Source organism: Erythrolamprus reginae, chromosome 6, assembly GCF_031021105.1.
Source record: "Erythrolamprus reginae isolate rEryReg1 chromosome 6, rEryReg1.hap1, whole genome shotgun sequence".
Classification (NCBI taxonomy): Eukaryota; Metazoa; Chordata; class Lepidosauria; order Squamata; family Dipsadidae; genus Erythrolamprus; species Erythrolamprus reginae.
In genome coordinates, this window is record NC_091955.1 from 2,990,778 (window position 1) to 3,014,850 (window position 24,073).

At 43.3% G+C, this 24,073-nt stretch overlaps 1 protein-coding gene across 1 annotated transcript in view; it reads left to right on the plus strand.

Annotated features, from left to right (window-relative positions):
- The first annotated feature begins 2,264 nt into the window (after nucleotides 1–2,264).
- Nucleotides 2,265–24,073, plus strand: part of PPFIBP1 (PPFIA binding protein 1) — a 113,795-nt gene continuing 91,986 nt past the window's right edge. The window contains 1 exon segment of the mRNA XM_070755086.1: nucleotides 2,265–2,354. The gene's annotated coding sequence lies outside the window, so the exon portion shown is untranslated.

The window sequence follows — 24,073 nt, forward strand, 5'->3', positions numbered from 1 at the left end:
TCTGCCCTTATACTATTTTCTGTATTTTATCTTACAATGGATATATGTTTATCCCAGGCATGTTTAAATTCAGTTACTGTGCATTTACCAACCACGTCTGCTGGAAGTTTGTTCCAAGGATCTACTACTCTTTCAGTAAAATAATATTTTCTCATGTTGCTTTTGATCTTTCCCCCTTAGTAAATAGTTTGACAGCGTTGAGGGAATTTTGCTGGGATTGAGACAAAAAGGCAATTTTTTCCCCCTCAATCCCAGCAATTTTGAAGAGACGTGGACGTCAACTCCCAGAATTCTGCAACCTTTAAGAGGGGTGGGGTGGGGTGGATTTCAATTTGATGAGTCCTGCAACTTTAATCCTGCCGGTTTGAGGGATTCTGGGAATTGGAGTCCACACACACCTCTTGAAAGTTGCTGAGGTGGAGAATCGCTGCTTTAATGGCTGCCCAGGAGGCAGATGTTCAAGGGACTGAGTTTCTCATTTGCAAAGTTGTGGAACAAGATTCAGACTAGAGCTGGGAGGGACCTTCGGAGGTCTTGTAGTCCAACCCTCTGCTCAAGGCGAAAAAACCCTACACCATCTCAGACAAGTTGGCTGTCCCGTCTCTTCTTAAAAGCCTCCAGTGATGGAGCAACCCACAACATCCAGTGGCAAGCTGTTCCACTGGTTAATGGCCTCAATGTTAGGATGTTTCTCTTTAATTCCAGGTTGCTTCTCTCTTTGATTAGTTTCCATCCATTTTTTTTCTTGATTGTCTTCTGGTGCTTTGGAGAATAACTTGAACCCCCCTCCTCTTTGTGGCAGCCCCTCAAATACTGTAAGATTGCTCTCATGTCGCCCCTAATCCTTCTTTTCTCTAGACTGGACAAACCCCGACTCTCCCTCAGCCCAATTCAGCTCAAAGGGTTGTTGGTGTGGGGCAGAAGTAGGCCAAGATGGCTCTTCTATCGACATGTGGACTTCAACTCCCAGAATTCCTGAGCTAGCATGATTGGCTCAGGAATTCTGGGAGTTGAAGTCCACAAGTCATAGAACTTGGCCTACCCCTGAGGTGAGCGTATTAGGTCTGGTGGCCATCTTGAATTTAAGCTCCCCTTAAAGGTGTGTGGTGGTGTGTGTAGCCCCCCCTTAATTGTGTATGTGGTATGTAGCCCCCCTTAAAAGAGAGTGGTGGTGTATAGCACACACTCAAAACTGTGTACCCCTCCTTAAAAGTGTGTTGTGTAGCCCCCCTTAAAAGTGGGTTGTGTCTAGCCACCTTTAAAAGTGTGGTGTGTAGCCTTCCTTAAAAGTGTGGGTTGTGTGTAGCCCCCCTTAAAAGTGCAGTGTGTTGTCACCCCCTTAAAAGTGTTGTGTGCAGCCCCCGCCAAATGTGGTGTGTATAGCTCCCCCCTTAAGTGTGGTGTATTTACCCCCCCCATAAAAGTGTTAGCCCCTCTTGAAAGTATGGGTTGTGCGTACCCCCCCTTAAAAGTGTGGTGGGTGGTGTGTAGCTTCCCTTAAAAGTGCAGGTTGGGATGTGTAGCCCCATTTTATAGTGTGAGTTGTGTGTAGCCCCCCTTAAGTGCAGTCTACGGGGAGGGGCGGCATACAAACCTAATAAATAATAATAATAATAATAATAATAATAATAATAATAATAATAATGTGTGGTGTGTAGCCCTCCCTTAAAGGTATGGGTTAAAAGTGTGTGGTGGTGTGTAGCCCACCCTTAAAAATGTGGGGTAGAGTGTGTATCCCTCCTTAAAAGGGTGGTATGTCTGCCCCCCTTTTAAAGTGTGTGTAGCCCCCCCTTAAAAGTGTGGGGCAATGTGTACCCTTCCTTAAAAGTGTGGTGTAGCCCCCCTTAAAAGTGTGTGGTGTGCAGCCGCCCCTTAAAAGTGTGGTGTAGCCCCCCCCCTTAAAAGTGTGTGGTGTGCAGCCGCCCCTTAAAAGTGTGGGGCAGAGTGTGTACCCTTCCTTAAAAGTGTGGGGCGGTGTGTGTGTGTGTGATCCAAGAAGTGTGGGGGGGGGGCGAGGAAGAGGAACAATTTCCCGGGGGTTGGCCCCGCGTGGGATCTTTCCCAACGCCCCCCCTTCCTTCCACACCCCCCGCCCGCGTCTCCCAATCCGGGCCCATCGCTCCACCTTCTCACCCCCCCTCGTCCAGCCTCCAGGATCTGGCCCCCCTTTTTTGGGGAGGGAGGGGCGGGAGCAGTTCGGGGAGGAGGAGCGACGCCCTGGTTCTGCCTCCGCGTTTGCTCCGGGGAGAAGCCACAGCTGGGCATGGTCGGAGTAGGGGAGTAGTTGGACAAGCGGAACCCCGGAGCAGCGGCGAAGGCCCCCCCAACTTCCCAGGCTCCCCCTCCCGATGCTGGTGAGTGAATTGCGGAGGGGGGGGTCCTTTCTCCCAAGAAAGAGACTTGGAATTTGAATGGGGGGGGGAGTTTTCTCTTGCTTCCTTTTGCAAAAAGTTCTCCTTAAAGGAACCGTCGCGTGGGTGGATTGGGGGGGGGGTCCACCCGGGTGGGGGGGTGGGTGAGTGAATTGCGGGGGGTGTTTGTTTCCTTTCTCCCAAGAGGGAGACTTGTAATTGCTTCCCAGGCTTTTAAATTGGGAAGGGGGAAGTCCGCGTGGATTGGGGTGCCCACGCGGGGAAGGCCCCGATCCCCGGGGAATGAATGGGGTGGGGGTCCTTTCTCCCAAGAAAGAGAGTTGGAATTTGAATTGGGGGGGGAGTTTTCTCTTGCTTCCTTTTGCAAAAAGTTCAAGGAACCGTCGCGTGGGTGGATTTAGGGGGGGGGGGGGGTCGGCGATCCCGTGTTTCTTCCCCCCCCGCAGGAAGTGATGACTCTTGGAGGAAGGATTTACTATCCTGTGGCGTGGGTGGAGGGTGGCTTTCCACGGGGCATAAATGTGGAGTGGGTGGGTGGGAGGGAAGCAAATCTCAACACCCCCCCCCCAAATTAAAAAACTTATTTTATTTATTAATTGGATTTGTATGACTTCTTGGAACAATTGTAGGTGGAAAAGTGGGTTGCGCCTTTTTTTGCACCCTATCCTAAGAAAGGAAGAAATCCAGAGCTTGTGTGTGTGTGTTATAGGGGGGTGCAAATTTTTCCCGGGAATATTTTTGGGCTGGGAAAAGTTTCAAGTTTCTTCCCCCTTTAAGGCTCAAGGCGGCTCACTGGCTGCGAAAGGTTTAATTAGCCCCCTTTAGGGGACTTTCTAATTAAAAACTCAGAGGCTGGCTGGGAAAAAAAAATTAAAAATCAAATCAAATCTCAAGCCAGAATGGCAGAACCTCCCACCACCACCTGGTTTATCCCAGTTTGGAAGTTTGTACTATTTTTACTATATGGTTTTTAATATTTTTACCACGGTATATAGTATTTTATATATTTACTATATAGTATATTTTTACTATAAAGTTTTTGTATAGGCTTTACTATATAGTATTTTATATTTTTACTATATAGAATTTTATGTTTTTACTTTGTACTTTTTCTATCTTTTACTATATAGTTTTGAATATTTTTACTATATAGTTCTTTATATTTTTTACTATATACTGTATACTGCTCAAAAAAATAAAGGGACCCCTCAAAGAACCCATCCTAGATGTGAATGAATGAAATATTCTCCATTGAATACTTTGTTCTGCACAAAGTTGAATGTGCTGACAACATGTGAAATTGTTTGTCAATCAGTGTTGCTTCCTAAGTGGACAGTTGGATTTCACAGAAGTTTGATTTACTTGGAGTTATATTGCGTTGTTTAAATGTTTCCTTTATTTTTTTGAGCAGTATATTTTTACTATATACTTTTAATATCCTTTACTATATCGGGTTTTATATTTTTACTTTATAGGGTTTTATATTTTTACTATATAGTATTTTATATTTTTATTATATAGCTTTTTATATTTTTACTATATAGTTATTTATATTTTTTACTATATACTGTAGTTCTTTACATTTGCTATATAGATTTAAAAAATACTGTATTACAGTATATATATGTTTGTCCGTGTTTTTCTGTATTTTTCATATACAGTATATATAATGTTTTTTCATTATCAGCAAAAATATGCTACATACATAGACAGGCAGACAGAGATAGGTAGGTAAGTAGGTATATAGAGAAAGATAGATAGGTAGGTAGGTAGGTAGATAGATTGACGAAAGATGGATAGATAGATAGATAGATAGATAGATAGATAGATAGATAGATAGAAATATTTATTGGCCCAGTGTGATTGGACACACTTGGAATTTGTCTTCTGTGCAGATGCTCTCAGTGTACATAAAAGAAAAGATGCATTTGTCAAGTATCATGAAATACAACACTTAATGATTGTCAAAGGATACAAATAAGCAATCAGGAAACAATATTAATATAAATGGTTAGGATACAAGCAACAAGTTACAGTCATAAGTGGGAGGAGATGGGTGAAGGGTTTTAAAAACAATGTTAAATACAAACCACACATTCAAAAACAACATAACGTAACATAAACACAACACCATATACTATGTATCTTCTATCTATCTTGCTGCAAAAATAATGATGAAATTGGATTTTTAAAAGAGAGGAGAGGTGGATTAAACAGAGGTTGGGGCGGAGGGGTTGCAATATTTTTTTTTCCTTTTAAAAAATTATCCAAACATGATTGATTTTGCTTTATCGACTGCAGAGTTGGCCAAGTCAACTGTTGGACTCTGTTGTCCTTACTTGGAGGGGGAAAAAAAATTATGGAACAAATGTGTAGCTTTCTTGTTCCCTCTCTTTCAGATGAGCTGGAATGGATAAAACCCCCTCCCTCTCTTCCTGTACTATCTATTTATATTTTAGGTGGCTTTTAAACCCTGCCAAATCTCTACTCTCCCTGCCTGTTTAAATGTGGAAGTTTTTTTCCGTGTACACAAAGCTCTCGTATTTTTCTTCCCGGCTTATCCTTCGCCAAGGCCCCAGCTGTAGGTAGCTTACTCGGCGGAGCAAAACAAACCCACCTTTTCCCCCAACCAGTAAAAACAAAATTAAAAAAAATACTGCAGTGTTTTCCTTTACAAGTGGAGTTGGGTGGGAGTAAAATAAAGAGAGGGTGACCCTTGGCTTTGAAGCTCCTGCCTCTTGTGGGTGTGGTGGTGGGGGTCTCACTTCATTCACGGTGGTCTTTAAACCTCTTTTGATGTTCCCAGGGGTGTGTGGAGGGAGGCAGGGGAACTTTGGAGTAGGGAAATCATAATAATGTTTGTTTGAATAACAGTTGTAACTTTTCCAGGCACCTAATGGAAGAGAACGTTAATAACTTTCGTGAACTTTAATGAGCTTTGTCTTGTTCAGACAAACCTCTATTAAAGAATAACAGAGTTGGAAGAGACCTTGGGGGTCTTATAATCATACCTCCTATAGCCGTGATGGTCTGCATGCCACAGATGGCACATGAAACATAGAAACATAGAAGATTGATGGCAGAAAAAGACCTCATGGTCCATCTAGTTTGCCCTTATACTATTTCCTGTATTTTATCTTAGGATGGATATATGTTTATCCCGGGCATGTTTAAATTCAGCTGCTGTGGATTTACCAACCATTTTATTTATTTATTTATTAATCAGATTTGTATGCCGCCCCTCTCCGCAGACTCGGGGCGGCTCACAGCAATAACAATACAATGTAAAACAAATCTAATATTTAAGTTAATTTAAAAAAACCCAATTTAAAACCAATCATACATACTAGCGTACCATGCATAAATTTTATAAGCCTAGGGGGAGGGAAAAAGTCAATTCCCCCATGCCTGATGACAGAGCTGGGTTTTAAAGAGTTTGTGAAAGGCTAGGAGGATGGGGGCAACTCTGAAATCTGGGGGGAGTTGGTTTCAAAGTGTCGGGGCCGCCACAGAGAAGGCTCTTCCCCTGGGTCCCGCCAAACGACATTGTTTAGTTGACGGGACCTGGAAAAGGCCAACTCTGTGGGACCTAACTGGTCGCTGGGATTCGTGCGGCAGAAGGCGGTCCTGGAGATATTCTGGTCCGGTGCCATGAAGGGCTTTATAGGTCATAACCAGCACTTTGTATTGTGACCGGAAACTGATCGGCAACCAATGCAGACTGCGGAGTGTTGGTGTAACATGGGCATGCCTTGGGAAGCCATGATTGCTCTCGCAGCTGCATTCTGCATGATCTGAAGTTTCCGAACACTTTTCAAAGGTAGCCCCATGTAGAGAGCATTACAGTAGTCGAGCCTCGAGGTGATGAGGGCACGAGTGACTGTGAGCAGTGAGTCCCGGTCCAGATAGGGCCGCAACTGGTGCACCAGGCGAACCTGGGCAAACGCCCCCCTCGCCACAGCTGAAAGATGTTTCTCTAATGTGAGCTGTGGATCGAGGAGGACGCCCAAGTTGCGAACCCTCTCTGAGGGGGTTAGTGACTCCCCCCCCAGGGTGATGGACGGACAGATGGAATTGTCCTTGGGAGGCAAAACCCACAGCCACTCCGTCTTATCCGGGTTGAGTTTGAGTCTGTTGACACCCATCAGCCTCCAGGCACCGGCACATCACTTCCACTGCTTCGCTGACTGGACAAGGGGTGGAGATGTGAAGCTGGGTATCATCTGCATATTGATGATACCTCACCCCATGCCCTTGGTTGATCTCGCCCAGCGGTTTCATGTAGATATTAAATAGCAGGGGGGAGAGGACCGACCCCTGAGGCACCCCGCAAGGGAGAAACCTAGAGGTCGACCTCTGACCCCCCACTAACACCGACTGCGACCGACCAGAGAGGTAGGAAGAGAACCACTGAAGGACAGTGCCTCCCACTCCCAACCCCTCCATGGTCGATGATATCGAAAGCCGCTGAGAGGTCAAGAAGCACCAGGACAGAGGATAAACCCCTGTCCCGGGCCCGCCAGAGATCATCCATCAGCATGACCAAAGCAAGCTGTTCCACCGAGGCTTGTTCTGAGTGATATTGCAACGAACTGTATTTTCAAATTGTGCTTTTTTCTCCTCCCAGTTCCGTTTGGGTTCAATCCATTCTAATAAGGGGCGTCCGTGGTGTGTTGCGTTGAACTTAAAATGGCATGCAGAGTTAGGCATTGCCATGGGTTAACCAGGATTGAGAGTTGGGTGTTGTGCCAACCAGCCCAGTTGTAGCCTGGGATGCAAACTGTGGCTTAGTTCATCGTATGATCCAGCTGTGGAGCGCTTCAGAAAGAGATATTTGTCCGCTGTGGGTTGGGTTTTTTTTTTAGTGCGTGTGTGAGAGAGCTGTGTGTTAGAGAAGACGGATTTAAAAAGATTTGACAATGGTTTCATTCTTTGTCTTTGGGTTTCCTGCCCAAAGAGCCTTCTTGTCTTTTCTCAAGTTGACCCCATAGCACAGGAACGGCGCAATTCCTTCCTTTATTCACCATTTATCCAAATTTACTGTCCAGACGGTGAAAAACAGTCATTTTATAAGTTGCGATTTGAAATGACTCGCAAATTCAAACATCTTTCTTTCTGTGCAAGAAACTGGCTCCTAAAAAGCCCAGGAATTCATTTTAGTAAAAATTAAAAAGGGTTGGAAGCTAGAAAAAAACAATATTTGTTTCCTTGTGCTAAATTTGCACAAGTGTGACTAGAACAAAAACTCACACTGCTCTAAAGATGGGATACTTGACCCATTCATCTTGTGTTGTGTTGACAACTCATTGAATATTATAGATGCATAAAATTAGATAGTTTCCTTGAGGGTTTGCTTGGATTTAGTGCAGGATTATTATCTCCATCACAATTCTGCTTATAAAATGCTACTAAGGTTTTAGATTAACTAGTTTTAAATTAATTGGATTGGGATAATTTGTAATCTTCGTTTGACAAATAAATGGCCAAATTCCTCATTCAGATTATGTCTTCTGCCACAAGTTTTCCTAATTAAAGGCACCACCAAATTATATTAATTAGGATGTCCTGGGTCCACTTGGTTTTCCATCTCTTTTGGATTACAACACCCGTTCACCGATTAAAATGAACAGGACTGAGGAGGAATTGTAGTCCGAAACAGCTGGAAAACCTCACACTGACAGCTGCAATTGTGATTTTACACATGTTCACTCTGTTAGTTACAGCAGGTGTCGAAAATGGATTATGGTATGTGTAGGACCGCATTTTTGGCTTTATTGCCCTTTTAATAAGTGTGGTACGAAGATTTGACGTAATGATTTTTAAAAATTTTGTTCTATTGTTTCATTGGAACACAGATAGCCCAACATTATTGTTTATGAAACATTTGTTGTTTCGTTGGATAAATCCAATTAATAAAAAATAAATAAATACATTTCTGCTGTTAAGTGAGACGGTTGTTAAGTGAGTTTTGCCCCATTTTACGACCGCTCTGCCCACCGTCGTTAAGGTAATCACCGCAGTTAAATTACTCACACGGTTCTTAAATGAATCTGACTTTGTCAGAAGGGGGCAAAAGGGAATTGGCAACCGTTGTAAATATGAACCATTTCATCAGGTGACCAGGGGGATAAATACTGCCATGGTTATAAGTGCAAAAAACGGTCATAAGTTGCTTTTTTCAGTTCTGTTATAACTTCGAATGGTCCCTGGGCAAAGTGTCGTAAGTTAAGTGTTAGTTATGACCTATAAAGCCCTACATGGCATCAGACCAGAATATCTCCGGGACCACCTTCTGCCGCACGAATCCCAGCGACCGATTAGCTCCCACAGAGTTGGCCTTCTCCGGGTCCCGTGGACAAAACAATGTCATCTGGCAGGTCCCAGGGGAAGAGTCTTCTCTGTGGTGGCCCCGACTCTCTGGAACCAGCTCCCCCCCCGGAGATTAGAACTGCCCCCACCCTCCTTGCCTTCCGTCAGGCAGGGGGGAATTGAGGCATTCCCCCCCCACTCTCCCACAGGCCTATACAATTTATGTATGGTATGTCCGTGTGTATGTCTGGTTTAATAATGGGGTTTTTAAATGTTTTTTTAAATCGTATTAGATTTGTCATGAATTGTTTTATTGTATGCTGTGAGCCGCCCCGAGTCTACGGAGAGGGGCGGCATACAAATCTAAATAATAATAATAATAATAATAATAATAATAATAATAATAATAATAATAATAATGACTTAGGTGTAAAGGACAAGAAATTGGGCTGAATAAAACTCAACAGGTCTAAGGTCTTAAAGAAAATGTGAGAGTCCTAACATTGTGACTTGCTCCATCCTTTTTCTTTTTTTTCTTTTTTTTCTTTTTAAAGCTTAGCATTTAAATTCATTCTTGTCCGAACAGCAAACTGTGATTCACCCATTAATGTTCCATGTCTCTTTTGGCTTAAAAAAAAAGATTACTGATTTTTTTTATAGCATCTATCCAGTAGAAAAATTTTGAATTTTTTTCCTGTTTTTCCCTTTTGGGCTTTGGGTATGTTTTTCCTATTGTAGTAAATCTATCTATCTATCTATCTATCTATCTATCTATCTATCTATCTATCTATCTATCTATCTATCTATCTATCTATCTATTCTATCTGATTGATTGATTGATTTTTATGCCACCCTTCTCCTTAGACTCAGGGCGGCTTAAACATGTTAGCAATAGCACTTTTCAACAGAGCCAGCCTATTGCCCCCACAATCTGGGTCCTCATTTGACCCACCTCGGAAGGATAGAAGGCTGAGTCAACCTTGAGCCGGTGATGAGATTTGAACGGCTGACCTTCAGATCTACAGCCAGCTTCAGTGGCCTGCATTACAGCACTCTACCTGCTGCGCCACCCGGGCTCAAATGAGGTTGGATGTGTATAATTTTAGAAGAGCTGTGCTTTATATAGTAGATAATATACTTTATACAGTAGATAATGTATATTTTTATGTGCTTGCGTGTAATATGTATGTACACATAGGGTATATATACATAGAATTAAACAGTACATTTTGGATGTTCGGTAATAGTAAATAGATAGGGAAATTGTATCCTAACCCTAACCCTTGATGTGAGTGACATCAAGTTGGCCACCTTTAAGCCAGTCACATGGCCTTTAAGCCATCCCCCAGTCACATGACCATCAAGCCACTCCTACCTGGTCACATGGCCAGCAAGCCAGGCCCACAAAATAAGCCGCAGCCACAGTGTGGTAGTAAAAAAAATTGCAGCCTTTCACTGCACGGATCAAGAGTCATCCAACTACTCTACTACTTGTGCCAAAGTGAGAGTACCGAGGAAAGGCTAGGCTCAGTGATGACGGAGTAGAAGGAGGTGGTGAATTAATGGACGTTTAACATTCTGGTCCAGGCAGTTAAATGTAGGTTAATGGTGCATCATTTGCAAACTTGCAACCTTCGCAGGGATTTCCATATGCATGAATGATGTCATTCTTTCGGGCTCCCTGAGCTTGGTGGGTTTTTTGAGGACCTTTCATTACCCAGCTAGGTAACATCATCAGCAGTATCGGGTTGCTACCAGAACGGGGGGGACGGCGTTCCGGTAGCAGAAATAGAGCTGTGCGCGCAGCTCCCGGTGATCGGTAGGCGGACGCATGTGTTGGAGCGAGATTTGGCATCTGCGTATGCACAGGAAGCAAAATCTTGTGAGATGATGCGTAGGTGCATGAAATTTCAGTGATTTTAGGGAATTTTTTGGTTCCGTACATGCACGGAAGCAAAAAAATAGCGGAAATCTCATGCGCCCGTGTGTCTTCTCACAAGATTTATAATAATAGTAATAGTAGTGTTGTGGTTAGCTCTGGCCCAGCTCCTGCCCCAAGGACTGTGGATGTGGGGGAGACATCCACATGCTGCAGGCCGGTTTTGCCCCTGGTGGAATCTGCTGATGAAGGCTCCTCTGACCAAGAAGACATGAGTGACAGGGAGGAGGAGAGTGTGGCAGACAGCTCAGAAGGAGATCAATTCTCTTGCTCCTCCTTGGATTCAGAACAAGAGTTAATGATACAGCCACGTATGCGGAGAGCGATGCATAGGCAGCAACAACTGAGAGATTATTATCAAAGAAAATGAGGCCACCTGTGGTTGGGGGGGCTGTGGTCATTAGTGAGGCTGCTATAAATAGCAGCCTGTGGATTTGGCCATTGTGGAGGAATATCTGATCGTTGTGTTTCGTGACTGCTTTACTGACTTTGACCTTTTGTGTGCTGATTTTTCCCCGCTTTGAAACTAAACCAGAGCAAAGTGTGTTTCACTTTGTGAAAGAAGAAGGACTGTGAATTGCCTCACAGCTGCAAGCTAAGTATCACAGAACTGATAAGGGACTTGTACAAATTACCAGTTTGTTTGGAGACCAGTGCTCTTTGCTATACCAAAAGAGGGCTTAGGTCAAGTGAATTTTCATTATAAAGAACATTGTGTTGAATTTTCAAACGTGTGTGTGTCTGAAATTTGTACCTGTGAATTTTTGGGAGGAGTCTACCAGAGAGCCCGACAGAACAAGTAGTAGTAGTAGTAACAGTAACAGTAACAGTAATAGTAATAGTAACAGTAATAATTTATTAGATTTGTATGCCACCCCTCTCCGCATGCGCAGAAGCCAAACCATGCTCCGATGCGCCATGCGCCTTTCTGTCCACCAGAGCTGTGCACGGCAAGCAGAAATCCCCGCCTGATTATTAATGTTAGGAGTGAGTGAGATGTACGAGGAGGAGGAGGAGGAGGAGGAGGGAAAGGAGGAAGAAGAGGAAGAGCAGGAAGTCTGAGGGGAGGGGAGGGCTTGGTGCTCGCTGAGCTTGGCTTATTTTCTTCAAGACATTTCATTACTAATCTAAGTAACACCATCAGTTCTAGAAGGGAGTGGGGTTTGTTCTTTTTATATACAATGGGGTTGTCTTGTCATAGTTGGTGGAAGTGGCCCTGGTAGTTTCTTCATTAGGCTGTGGTTTACTCTTAGCTGGGTTGCCTGAGTAGGTTGTTGTTTCATTAGGGTATTGTTTACTTCTTGATTGTTGGTCTCGAGTAAACCTGGATCTTAATTCTACCGCTTATCTGTGTGTTGATTGCTGGCCAGGAACTGCTTTGTTTCCTTTTGATTGTCTCTTTTGAATGGTGTGCGGATGTTGTTTATCTCTCTGTGTCCGTTGATGGCCGATTGGTCTGAACGCCGTGGCCTCCAGGAATTCTCTAGCATTTTTTGGACATAAAGGTGCTCATTTTGAAACTGGTGGAGTCTATCCCTGTACAGATAATCCTTGACTTAACCACGGTTCACTTAGTGACCAAAGTTACAACTGCATGGAAAATTGTTATTTCTTTTCCTTTTTTAAAAATGATTTTTATTTACATATAAACAATTGCACAGATAAACATTTACAGTGCCTTACTTACAGTACAGACAAAAAATTAAAAGATGAGTATGTAATATATCTCCTCTCCCCTGCTGAGGCTGGCTTAATTGACAGCCTCCTTAATTTAATTCTTAGCGGTATTGTGACCAGTGGTCAATAGTATATAGTATGCAATATTACATTCTTTGGGTTTTGTTTTACTATTTGAAATCTTATATTCCTTTAACTGAACATAGAAAAGAGTTATATTAAGGTTTAATTCTTAAGTTGTTTGTGTTTATTTGTAACGTTTATTGTCACGCAGCGCTACTAGTAGTTATTCTTTTATTCAACCATGTATAAAAGTCATTCCATATTTGATAGTATTTTGAGTTATCTTGTTCTTTTAGCTCCATTGTGAGCTTGTCTGATTCAGCACAGTCCAACATTTTTTTAAATTAAGTTGCTATTTGTTATTTCTGACATATTTTTCAGATACGACCTTTGTAGGTTGTGTAACTGCAAACTAGTTCACATACAGGAGGTGGACAAAAAGATGGAAACATTTTGCTTTTTGGCATCATAATGTTTGAACATGTTCAAATCAATCAAAACTTGACATATTTTAATGTTTTTAAAAAAATCTGTTATTATGTTTTTTAAGCAACCTTTTTTTTTAAACAGAAATTTAAGGAAATTGGTTATAACCTTCTAGAAATGGCATACCTGTCAGACTTTCAAAGAGGCCCAATTGTTGGTGCTCGAATGGCAGGCGCTAGTGTAACAGAAAGTGCCCGGATGTTTGGCGTTTCAAGAGGTCATGTCTCTGCTTTTGAAAGAGAAGGGAAAACGTCCTCAGCCAAGCACAGGTCTGGTCTAAAGTCGAAGTTGTCTGAGAGAGACCGTTCGGACTCTAAAGCGAATGGTTAGAGCAGATCGCAAGACCGCAGCTCCTAAAATCACTGCAGAGCTCAATAGAGACGTACAGAACCCGGTTTCCACAAAAACTGTTTGAAGGGAGCTTCACAAATCTGGATTCCACGGAAGAGCTGCAAGGTGTTTCCATTTTATTGTCCACCCCCTGTATATGACAGTTGCAGTGTCTTCTGTGTGTATGCGCGCGTGTGTGTGTTTGATGTGATCCCCTTTTGCAACCTTCTGACGAGCAAAGTCTATTGGGAAGCCACTAAACAACACGGTTACTCACTTATCAACCGCAGTGATCCACTTAATAACCATGGCCAGAAAGGTCGTAAAATGAGGCGGGCAAAACTCACTTAACAAATGTCTCGCTTAAAATCTAATTTGTATAACATTGGGTGAGAGGCGTGTATGATATGTATGCTATGATTGATCCATTACATTTAGGATTGTGGGGTGGGGTTGGAGAAGCGGAGAGGAAATTGCCAAAATCATCATTTTCCAAACGTTTTATATTCCGGCCACATGATTCCTCATCCTCACAATAAGCTTTCCGCTCCAAAAGGATGAAATTAATTTTTAAAGGCTCCCGTGATTTGATCATCAATTTTTGGATTGGAGACTCTATGGAAAATCGTTCGTTGGTTTGTGTAAATAGGATTTCTAAACCATCCGTCCCACCCAAGTATCTCTAGACCAGTGGTTCTCAATCTTTCTAATGCCGTGACCCCTTAATACACAGAAACACAGAAACATAGAAGACTGACGGCAGAAAAAGACCTCATGGTCCATCTAGTCTGCCCTTATACTATTTCCTGTATTTTATCTTAGGATGGATCTATGTTTATCCCAGGCATGTTTACATTCAGTTACTGTGGATTTACCAACCACGTCTGCTGGAAGTTTGTTCCAAGGATCTACTACTCTTTCAGTGAAATAATATTTTCTCATGTTGTTTTGATCTTTCCCACAACTAACTTCAGATTGTGTCCCCTTGTTCTTGTGTTCACTTGCCTATTAAAAACACTTCCCTCCTGAACCTTATTTAACCCTTTAACATATTTAAATGTTTCCATCATGTCCCCCCTTTTCCTTCTGTCCTCCAGACTATACAGATTGAGTTCATGAAGTCTTTCCTGATATGTTTTATGCTTAAGACCTTCCACCATTCTTGTAGCCCGTCTTTGGACCCGTTCAATTTTGTCAATATCTTTTTGTAGGTGTGGTCTCCAGAACTGAAGACAGTATTCCAAATGTGGTCTCACCAGCGCTCTATATAAGGGGTTCACAATCTCCCTCTTCCTGCTTGTTATACCTCTAGCTATGCAGCCAAGCATCCTACTTGCTTTTCCTACTGCCCGACCACACTGCTCACCCATTTTGAGTCAGAAATCACTACCCCTAAATCCTTTTCTTCTGAAGTTTTTGCTAACACAGAACTGCCAATGCAATACTCAGATTGAGGATTCCTTTTCCCCAAGTGCATTATTTTACATTTGGAAGCATTAAACTGCAGTTTCCATTGCTTTGACCATTTATCTAGTAAAGCTAAATCATTTGCCATATTACAGACCCCTCCAGGAATATCAACCCTATTGCACACTTTAGAGTCATCGGCAAATAGGCAAACCTTCCCTACCAAACCTTCCCCTATGTCACTCACAAATATATTAAAAAGAATAGGACCCAGAACAGATCCTTGTGGCACACCGCTTGTCACCTGACTCTGCTCAGAATACTCGCCATTAACAATAACTCTCTGATGTCTACGCTTCAGCCAGCTGCAAATCCATTGAACTATCCAGGGATTAAGTCCAATCTTCACTAATTTATCTATCAGCTCTTTATGTGGAACCGTATCAAAGGCTTTGCTGAAGTCCAGGTAGGCAATATCCACGGCACCACCTTGATCCAACACCTTTGTGACATAGTCAAAGAAATATAGTTCCTCATGTCTAGTGCCAATTCTCCCAACAGAGCTTTAAGCTGATTGGCAGGAAGGTCAAAGGGACGTCCCCACTGTAAACGCCTGATTGTAGGGGGTCAGATTGTAAAAATATGTTCCAAGGCACCAGAATAGTATCTTTAGTTCCTAACACCATGGGAATTTTGTCTTTTCCCGTGGTCTTAGGCGACCCCTGTGAAATGGTTATTTGACCCCCAAAGAGGTCCCGACCCCCAGGTTGAGAACCACTGCTCTAGACAGTTTACAACATCATAATAAAAACGTATAAATAAAGTAAATCGAAACGTAGGTAAAGAACCGGATGAAAAAAAAGAAATTCAAACTTAGGAGTAAAAAATAAAAAGGAGCTAAGATTAACGCCGCAGTCCTGCAGTTGGAAGGGCAACGTTGCTACCTATATTGTGTAAAAGATTAGTAGTAGTAATAATCCCTTGCAAGGTTGGGCCCCAAATTTTGTAAAATGTTAGTCCGTAGCTGTTGAGGTTAGTGTGTCGTTAGGAAGGGCTGTTATGGTACAAAAAAAATAAAATAATATTATGCATTTGAGAGGCAGAGTCATAAAACCGAAAGGATAAAACTCCCCACTTTGACTTTTTAAACACCAACCCTGAAAATATGGTGGTTTTTCTTAAAAAAAACAACTGGATAAGCTGCAGTACTTTGGCCTGGTTTCTACTCTATTCCCTAAGTAGCTTTTCTGATTTTTAAAGATGAACGTCAAACCCTTTTTTGAAAAAAAAAAACCCATGGAGAGGGAGCAGCTAATCCGAAGGAATCTCATATTTTAATTCAAAAAGAGATTTTAAGGTTTTTTTTAAAAAAAGCAGGCTGTTGGAATTGGGTTTTCTTTCGGCTTTGCTGGGGAGTTTGACAGTAAATTGGTTAGGAAAGCAGGTGGAAGAAGCAATGAAGCCAATTTTCGTGCTCCGCCCTGCGCATACTTGAGAATAAAGACATTTTGCCAAAGAGCTTTGCTATGCACCGGCATGTGTAAATGTCTATACAGTATTTTCTCTTTCTTTATGGGCATACCCTGCAGGAATAATTAAATAACTGTTTCCAATAGATTTCCATAACTTTGTGTTCCCGATATAATATTAAGCCTGAGTTTGAAAAGCAGGAAGTATGGAGTGCTGGGGGCTCACTGCGTTTGGTGGTTTTCATTACTCAAGTAGGTAACATCGTCAGCTTTAGAGGGGAGGAGGATGACGACGACTGTGAGGTCCTTGGTGCTCTCTAAGCTGGATAGTTTTCATGCCAGCATTTCATTATCTGACTAGGTAACATCATCAGTTCTAGAAGGGAGTGGGTTTTGCAAAGAGGAGGAGAAGGATGAGGAAGAAGAGGACCAGGAGAAGGAGGAGGAGGAGAGGGGGGAGGACTATGAGATGGAGGAGGGGAAGGAGGAGAAGGAGGAATAGGACCAGGAGAAGGAGGAGGAGAGGGAGGGGGAAGAGGAGGAGGAGGAGAACCAGGAGGAGGAGGAGGAGAGGGAGGGGGAAGAGGAGGAGGTGGAGATAGAGGAGAAAGGAGGAGGAGGAGGAAGAGGACCAGGAGAAGGAGGAGGAGAGGGAGGGGGAAGAGGAGGAGGAGGAGAACCAGGAGGAGGAGGAGGAGAGGGAGGGGGAAGAGGAGGAGGTGGAGATAGAGGAGAAAGGAGGAGAAGGAGGAAGAGGACCAGGAGGAGGAGAGGGAGGGGGAAGAGGAGGAGGAGGAGAACCAGGAGGAGGAGGAGGAGAGGGAGGGGGAAGAGGAGGAGGTGGAGATAGAGGAGAAAGGAGGAGAAGGAGGAAGAGGACCAGGAGAAGGAGGAGGAGAGGGAGGGGGAAGAGGAGGAGGAGGAGAACCAGGAGGAGGAGGAGGAGAGGGAGGGGGAAGAGGAGGAGGTGGAGATAGAGGAGAAAGGAGGAGGAGGAGGAAGAGGACCAGGAGAAGGAGGCGGAGATGGAGGAGGAGGAAGAGAACCAGGAGGAGGAGGAGGAGGAGAGGGTGGAGGACTATGAGATGGAGGAGGGGAAGGAGGAGAAGGAGATGGAGGAGGAGGAGGAGGAGGACCAGGAGAAGGAGGAGGAGAGGTAGGGGGAAGAGGAGGAGGAGGAGGAAGAGGACCAGGAGAAGGAGGCGGTGATGGAGGAGGAGGAAGAGAACCAGGAGGAGGAGAGGGAGGGGGAAGAGGACCAGGAGAAGGAGGCGGTGATGGAGGAGGAGGAAGAGAACCAGGAGGAGGAGAGGGAGGGGGAAGAGGAGGAGGAGGACTAGAGGAAGGAGGAGAAGGAGATGGAGGAGGAGGAGGAGGAGGAGGACCAGGAGGAGGAGGAGATGGAGGAAGAGAAGGAGGAAGAGAAGGAGGAGGAGGAGGAAGAGAAGGAGGAGGAGAGGAATCACCAGGAGGAGGAGGAGATGGAGGAAGAGAAGGAGGAGGAGGAAGAGAAGGAGGAGGAGGGGAATCACCAGGAGGAGGAGGAGGAAGAGGAAAACAACCGTGGGGTCCTTGGTGATCTCTGAGCTTGGTGGTTTTCTTGCAGACATTTCATTACCCAACTAGCTAACATCATCAGTGAGTGAGGTTGGCATTCTATCATCTGTAGGATAACATTAATCCAGATATCAGACCCTAAAAATGTTTAGATCCCACACAAAAGGGAACTTGTACCATTTCCGTGTGTAGAGAAAGGAGTCTTCCAACTCCTAGTAAACCCACCTTAATTGCAGCAAGAGTCTGTATCTGAGCTCATCTTTAACCTTTTTTCCAGAAGCCTTGTGGTATGTAAATATTCCTCAATGCTGTTGGCGTGTTGCCTTAGTTTTGGGGCCAAACTAGGATCGCAAATACGGCTTCTTGAAAGCAAACCAGCAGTCTTTTTGGCAAGGCTGGGCAGCCAATGGGTGGGACAGGCTTGGGAATTTGTTGATCGGGCTGCTTTAATGAGTGGGGACACAGCAGCTTCCCCCTTGTGCCTTTCTGGAATTGAGTCTGGAGGATTTGCCCAAACCCTGCTCCTTCTCGGAATTGAATCTGGAGGATTGGCACACCCCTGTTCCTCTCTGGAATCGGATCTGCAGGATTTGCAAAAATGTTTTCCTTCTCGGAATTGAATCTGGAGGATTTGCAAATCCCTGTTCCTCTCTGGAATTGAATTTGGAGGATTTGCACAACTCTGTTCCTTTCTGGAATTGGATTTACAGAATTTGCACAACCGTGTTCCTTTCTGGAATTGAACCTGGAGGATTTTCACAACTTTGTTCCTTTCTGGAATTGGATTTACAGAATTTGCACAACTTTGTTCCTTTCTGGAATTGGATCTGCAGGATTTGCACAACCTTGTTCCTTCTCAGAATTGAATCTGGAGGATTTGAACATCTTTGTTCCTTTCTGGAATTAAATCTGGAGAATTTGCACAACATTGTTTCTCTCTGGAATTTAATCTGGAGCATTCACACAATGTTGTTCCTTTCTGGAATTGAATCTGGAGGATTTGCACAACTTTGTTCCTTTCTGGAATTGAATCTGGAGGATTTGCACAACTTTGTTCCTTTCTTGAATTGAATCTGGAGGATTTGCAAAAATGTTTTCCTTCTCGGAATTGAATCTGGAGGATTTGCACAACTTTGTTCCTCTCTGGAATTGAACCTGGAGCATTCACACAACGTTGTTCCTTTCTGGAATTGAACCTGGAGTATTCGCACAACTTTGTTCCTTTCTGGAACTGAATCTGGAGGATTTGCACAACCACATTCCTTAAATGTTGCGCATGCTACAATGGGGCGCTTCTGCAAGGAATTTTCTAGCTGCTGTACTGAAGATAATATTTTGGGAAAGATGACTGTAAAATCAATGGTATCTACAGCAAATAGGAAGTGTCTCTGTTAGCCCAGCACTACTTAGGGCCACAAGTCTCAAGACATTTTTTTCTGGATCCTGTACTCTGGATAAGGAACCCTTGCTGTGCATGATAGCTTCGTAAACACCATCTAAACATCACCCTCTTGCTGCGCACGTCAAGCCACAGAAGTCCAGGCGCATGGACAACAAAATGCTTAGGGAACGGCCAAGGCAGCTGTTGAATTCTAGTTCACATCTAGAAATTGTGCAGCTTGGAAAGAACAGCACTAAGGAGAAGCAAAGCTCACAAAATTATGAGGGCTTCTTTGTTGATCTCGGAGTAGGAAAATTCCAAAACGGTTGGAAAGTTGGTGAGCTGAGAATAGAAAGAGGGTTGCACGCTTGGCGAACAAACAGGGAAACGTTGGAAGAGTTGCGGTTGAGTTGCATTAGGTAAGCTCTACCCTTCTTAAGAAAACACGGTGGAGAACTTACTCGGACGCACGAGTTCTTGTTGAAACGTCCACCTCCGATCCGAGATTTGAAACATAGAAACATAGAAGACTGACGGCAGAAAAAGACCTCCTGGTCCATCTAGTCTGCCCTTATACTATTTTCTGTATTTTATCTTAGGATGGATCTATGTTTATCCCAGGCATGTTTCAATTCAGTTACTGTGGATTTACCAACCACGTCTACTGGAAGTTTGTTCCAAGCATCTACTACTCTTTCAGTGAAATAATATTTTCTTATGTTGCTTTTGATCTTTCCCCCAACTAACTTCAGATTGTGTCCCCTTGTTCTTGTGTTCACTTTCCTATTAAAAACACTTCCCTCCTGAACCTTATTTAACCCTTTAACATATTTAAATGTTTCGATCATGTCCCCCCTTTCCCTTCTGTCCTCCAGACTCTACAGATGGAGTCCATGGAGTCTTTCCTGATACGTTTTATGCTTAAGACCTTCCACCATTCTTGTAGCCCGTCTTTGGACCCGTTCAATTTTGTCAATATCTTTTTGTAGGTGAGGTCTCCAGAACTGAACACAGTATTCCAAATGTGGTCTTACCAGCGCTCTATATAGCGGGATCCCAATCTCCCTCTTCCTGCTTGTTATACCTCTAGCTATGCAGCCAAGCATCCTACTTGCTTTTCCTACCGCCCGACCACACTGCTCACCCATTTTGAGACTGTCAGAAATCACGACCCCTAAATCCTTCTCTTCTGAAGTTTTTGCTAACACAGAACTGCCAATACAATACTCAGATTGATCTACATCCTTAACTGCTTTAAGCCTTGAGCGATGAGGGGTGAATCAAACCTTAGGGCAGGAATTTTGTAATGCAAGGGAAGGGAAAACACACGGATCATAAATCTCCGAAGACTCGGAGTGGCTCACAACATAATAAAAAGAACAGAATACAATATCAAACCTAGAATCCAGTTAATATAACTTAACTACGATTACTGCAACGCTCTCTACATGGGGCTACCTCTGAAAAGTGTTCGGAAACTTCCGATCGTGCAGAACGCAGCTGCGAGAGCCATCGTGGGGCTTCCAAGATTCGCCCACGTCTTTTCAACACTCCGTGGCCTGCATTGGCTGCCGATCAGTTTCCGGTCACAATTCAAGTGTTGGTCATGACCTTTAAAGCCCTACATGGCATTGGACCAGAATACCTCCGGAACCGCCTCCTACCGCACGAATCCCAGCGACCGATAAGGTCCCACAGAGTTGGCCTTCTCCGGGTCCCATCGACTAAACAATGTTGTTTGGTGGGCCCCAGGGGAAGAACCTTCTCTGTGGCGGCCCCGGCCCTCTGGAACCAACTCCCCCCGGAGATTAGAACTGCCCCCACCCTCCCTGTCTTTCATAAACTACTTAAGACTCATTTATACCGCCAGGCATGGGGCAGTTGAGATATTCCTTCCCCCTAGGCTATTACAAGTTATGCATGGTATGTTTGTGTGTATGTTTGGTTTTATAATAGGGGTTTTTAGTTGTTTTTTATTATTGGATTGTACATGTTGTGTTTATTATTGTTGTTAGCTGTCCCGAGTCTGCGGAGAGGGGCAGCATACAAATCCAATTAATGATAATAATAATAATAATAATAATAATAATAATAATAATAATAATCATAATAATTATTATTATTATTACTTTAAAGCCCCGAAACATTAAAATCATTCATTTACATTACATGCATCACATTTATTGGCCGGAAACTGGGGTCTAGGGACCTCAAGCCTGGCAGTATAGATGGGTTTTCAAGATCCTACGGAAGGCGTGGAGGGTGGGAGCAGTGCGAATCTCTGCGGGGAACTGATTCGAGAGGGCCGGGGCCCCCACAGAAAAGGCTCTTCCTCTAGGTCCCGCCAAGTGACATTGTCTAGTTGACGGGACCTGGAAAAGGCCGAATCTGTGGGACCTAACCGGTCGCTGAGACTCATGCGACAGGAGGTTGCTTCTAGGTTGTTTTTCTCCTTGATTAGTGGCAGCAGATTTGGACAGTTAGGAGATTGCGGGGAGGAACATGGGCCAGTCCTGGAGTCTGGGGAAGGCTTGGACGAGTGCTCTGCATTTGAGGCAGAGCCAGAGCCAGGGCTGTCTGACAGTTATAAGCTGCCTCGTGAATCAGACATCAGTGAGGCAGACGGACAGCTGGAGCCTGTTCTCAATATGCGCATGCACGGAGCTGCCAGATGAAGGGAACAGCTAAAGAAGGAGGGTCCACTTGGGGGTAAGGCCACAAGTGGATGGTAAATGGCCCCTCCCATAGTAAATAAAAGAAGAGCGAAAGGAGAGGGGTGTTTGCAGGAGAAAATCAGTTCGCTTAACTGGCTTGTGACTCTCCAAGTTTTGAAGATCTCTGCCTGGCAGCTCCTCCAAGCCAAATAAGGTCTACGACTCAATTCGCCCTTGGATGTAAATGAGAAGAATTCGTGGTAACTTTATATATATAAAAAGGGGTTTTGTCGGGACAAGGAGTATGCTTTGTGGTTTGACAGATTATTAAAGTTGCAAGGGACCTTCCCACCCAGTTGGAAGTTCACATCCCTTTGTCAACAACCCACAAACCTATCACATTGCCCACTCAGATTGTGCCAGTGTGTCCAGTCCTCCTCCTGCTTCCGCCCAGATGGCTGGATGTCCTTGAACCTCCCAAAAGGATGCTTTGTGGCTGCAAAATCACTCCTCCCAAGTTCCCATAAACATCAGGCCTTCTAATAGATAGTGTGGGAAGCCGTTAATTTATCATGTTAATTCTGCACCAGCTTGAGAGAGGAGAGAAAGAGAGAGAGAGAGAGAGGGAGAGAGAGAGAGTAGATAGAGAGAGAGAGAGAGAGAGAGTAGATAGATAGGGAGAGAGAGAGAGAGAGATATGATAGATAGAGAGATAGAGAGATAGAGAGATAGATAGAGATATGATGGATAGATAGATAGATAGAGAGATGATAGATAGATAGAGAGAGAGAGAGAGAGAGATAGATATGATAGATAGAGAGAGAGAGAGATAGCGAGCGAGCGAGAGAGAGAGAGAGAGATAGATAGAGATATGATGGATATATAGATAGATAGAGATATGATAGATAGAGAGAGAGATAGCGAGAGATAGATAGATAGATAGAGAGAGATATATATGATAGATAGATAGATAGATAGAGATATGATAGAGAGAGAGATAGATAGAGAGAGAGAGATATGATAGATAGATAAATAGAGAGAGATATATATGATAGATAGAGATAGTGAGAGATAGATAGAGAGAGATGATAGAGAGAAAGATAGAGATAGAGATATGATGGATAGATAGATAGATAGAGAGAGAGATATGATAGATAGATAGATAGATAGAGATATGATGGATAGATAGATAGATAGATAGAGAGAGATGATAGATAGATAGATAGAGAGAGAGAGAGATATGATAGAGAGAGAGAGAGATAGCGAGCGAGAGAGATATATATATATATATAGATAGATAGGGATATAGATAGAGAGAGAGAGATAGAGAGAGAGAGATATGATAGATAGATAGATAGATAGAGATATGATGGATAGATAGATAGAGAGATGATAGATAGAGAGAGAGATAGCGATATATATATATATATATATATATATATATATATATATATATATGATAGATAGATAGAGATATGAGAGAGAGATAGAGAGAGAGAGAGATATGATAGATAGATAAATAGAGAGAGATATATATGATAGATAGAGAGAGAGATAGATAGATAGAGAGAGATGATAGAGAGATAGAGATAGATAGATAGAGATATGATGGATAGATAGATAGAGAGATATGATAGATAGATAGATAGATAGATAGAGATATGATGGATAGATAGATAGATAGAGAGAGAGTAGATAGATAGATAGAGAGAGATGATAGATAGATAGAGAGAGAGATATGATAGATAGATAGATAGATAGATAGATAGATAGATAGGGATATAGATAGATGATAGATAGATAGATAGAGAGAGAGATATGATAGATAGAGAGATAGCGAGAGATAGATAGATAGATAGAGAGAGATATATATATATGATAGAGAGAGAGAGATGATAGAGAGAGAGAGGGAGAGGGAGAGGAGAAAGCCATGTCAAAAGATGGAAGGAAAAACCTTCCAGAAATCTCCCACCACCTCTGGAGTTGCTGACACCAGCCTCCTCCAAGTCGAATTGAAGAGTTTGCGGCTGCTTTAAGGAGAGACAATTGCACAGGCTGACCTCATTCTGTCTTGCGGTTTTATGAAACGGGGACATGAGGTTGTCCTTCTCCCCCCCCCAACACTTTCCTCCCATCCCTTGGAGAACAAGCCATGATTACTTCCAGGGTGACAAGTGGATGTCACCTGCTGTCTATCTCATGCTCGGTGGCGGGAATGCGCCAGAAGATGCTTTGCTTTGTTTGCGCTCTGCCAACACCTCCGTATCCGGTTTTGAGTGATGTAACAACCTGAGCGGGAGTTTTGTTGTTGTTGAACGTCTTAATGAATTGGGTGCTTTGTGTGTGTTCAGGCATGAGGATAAGGATGATGATAATAGCAACAACTCCATATAATATCTATTATATTATACGGTATATAATTGATGTAA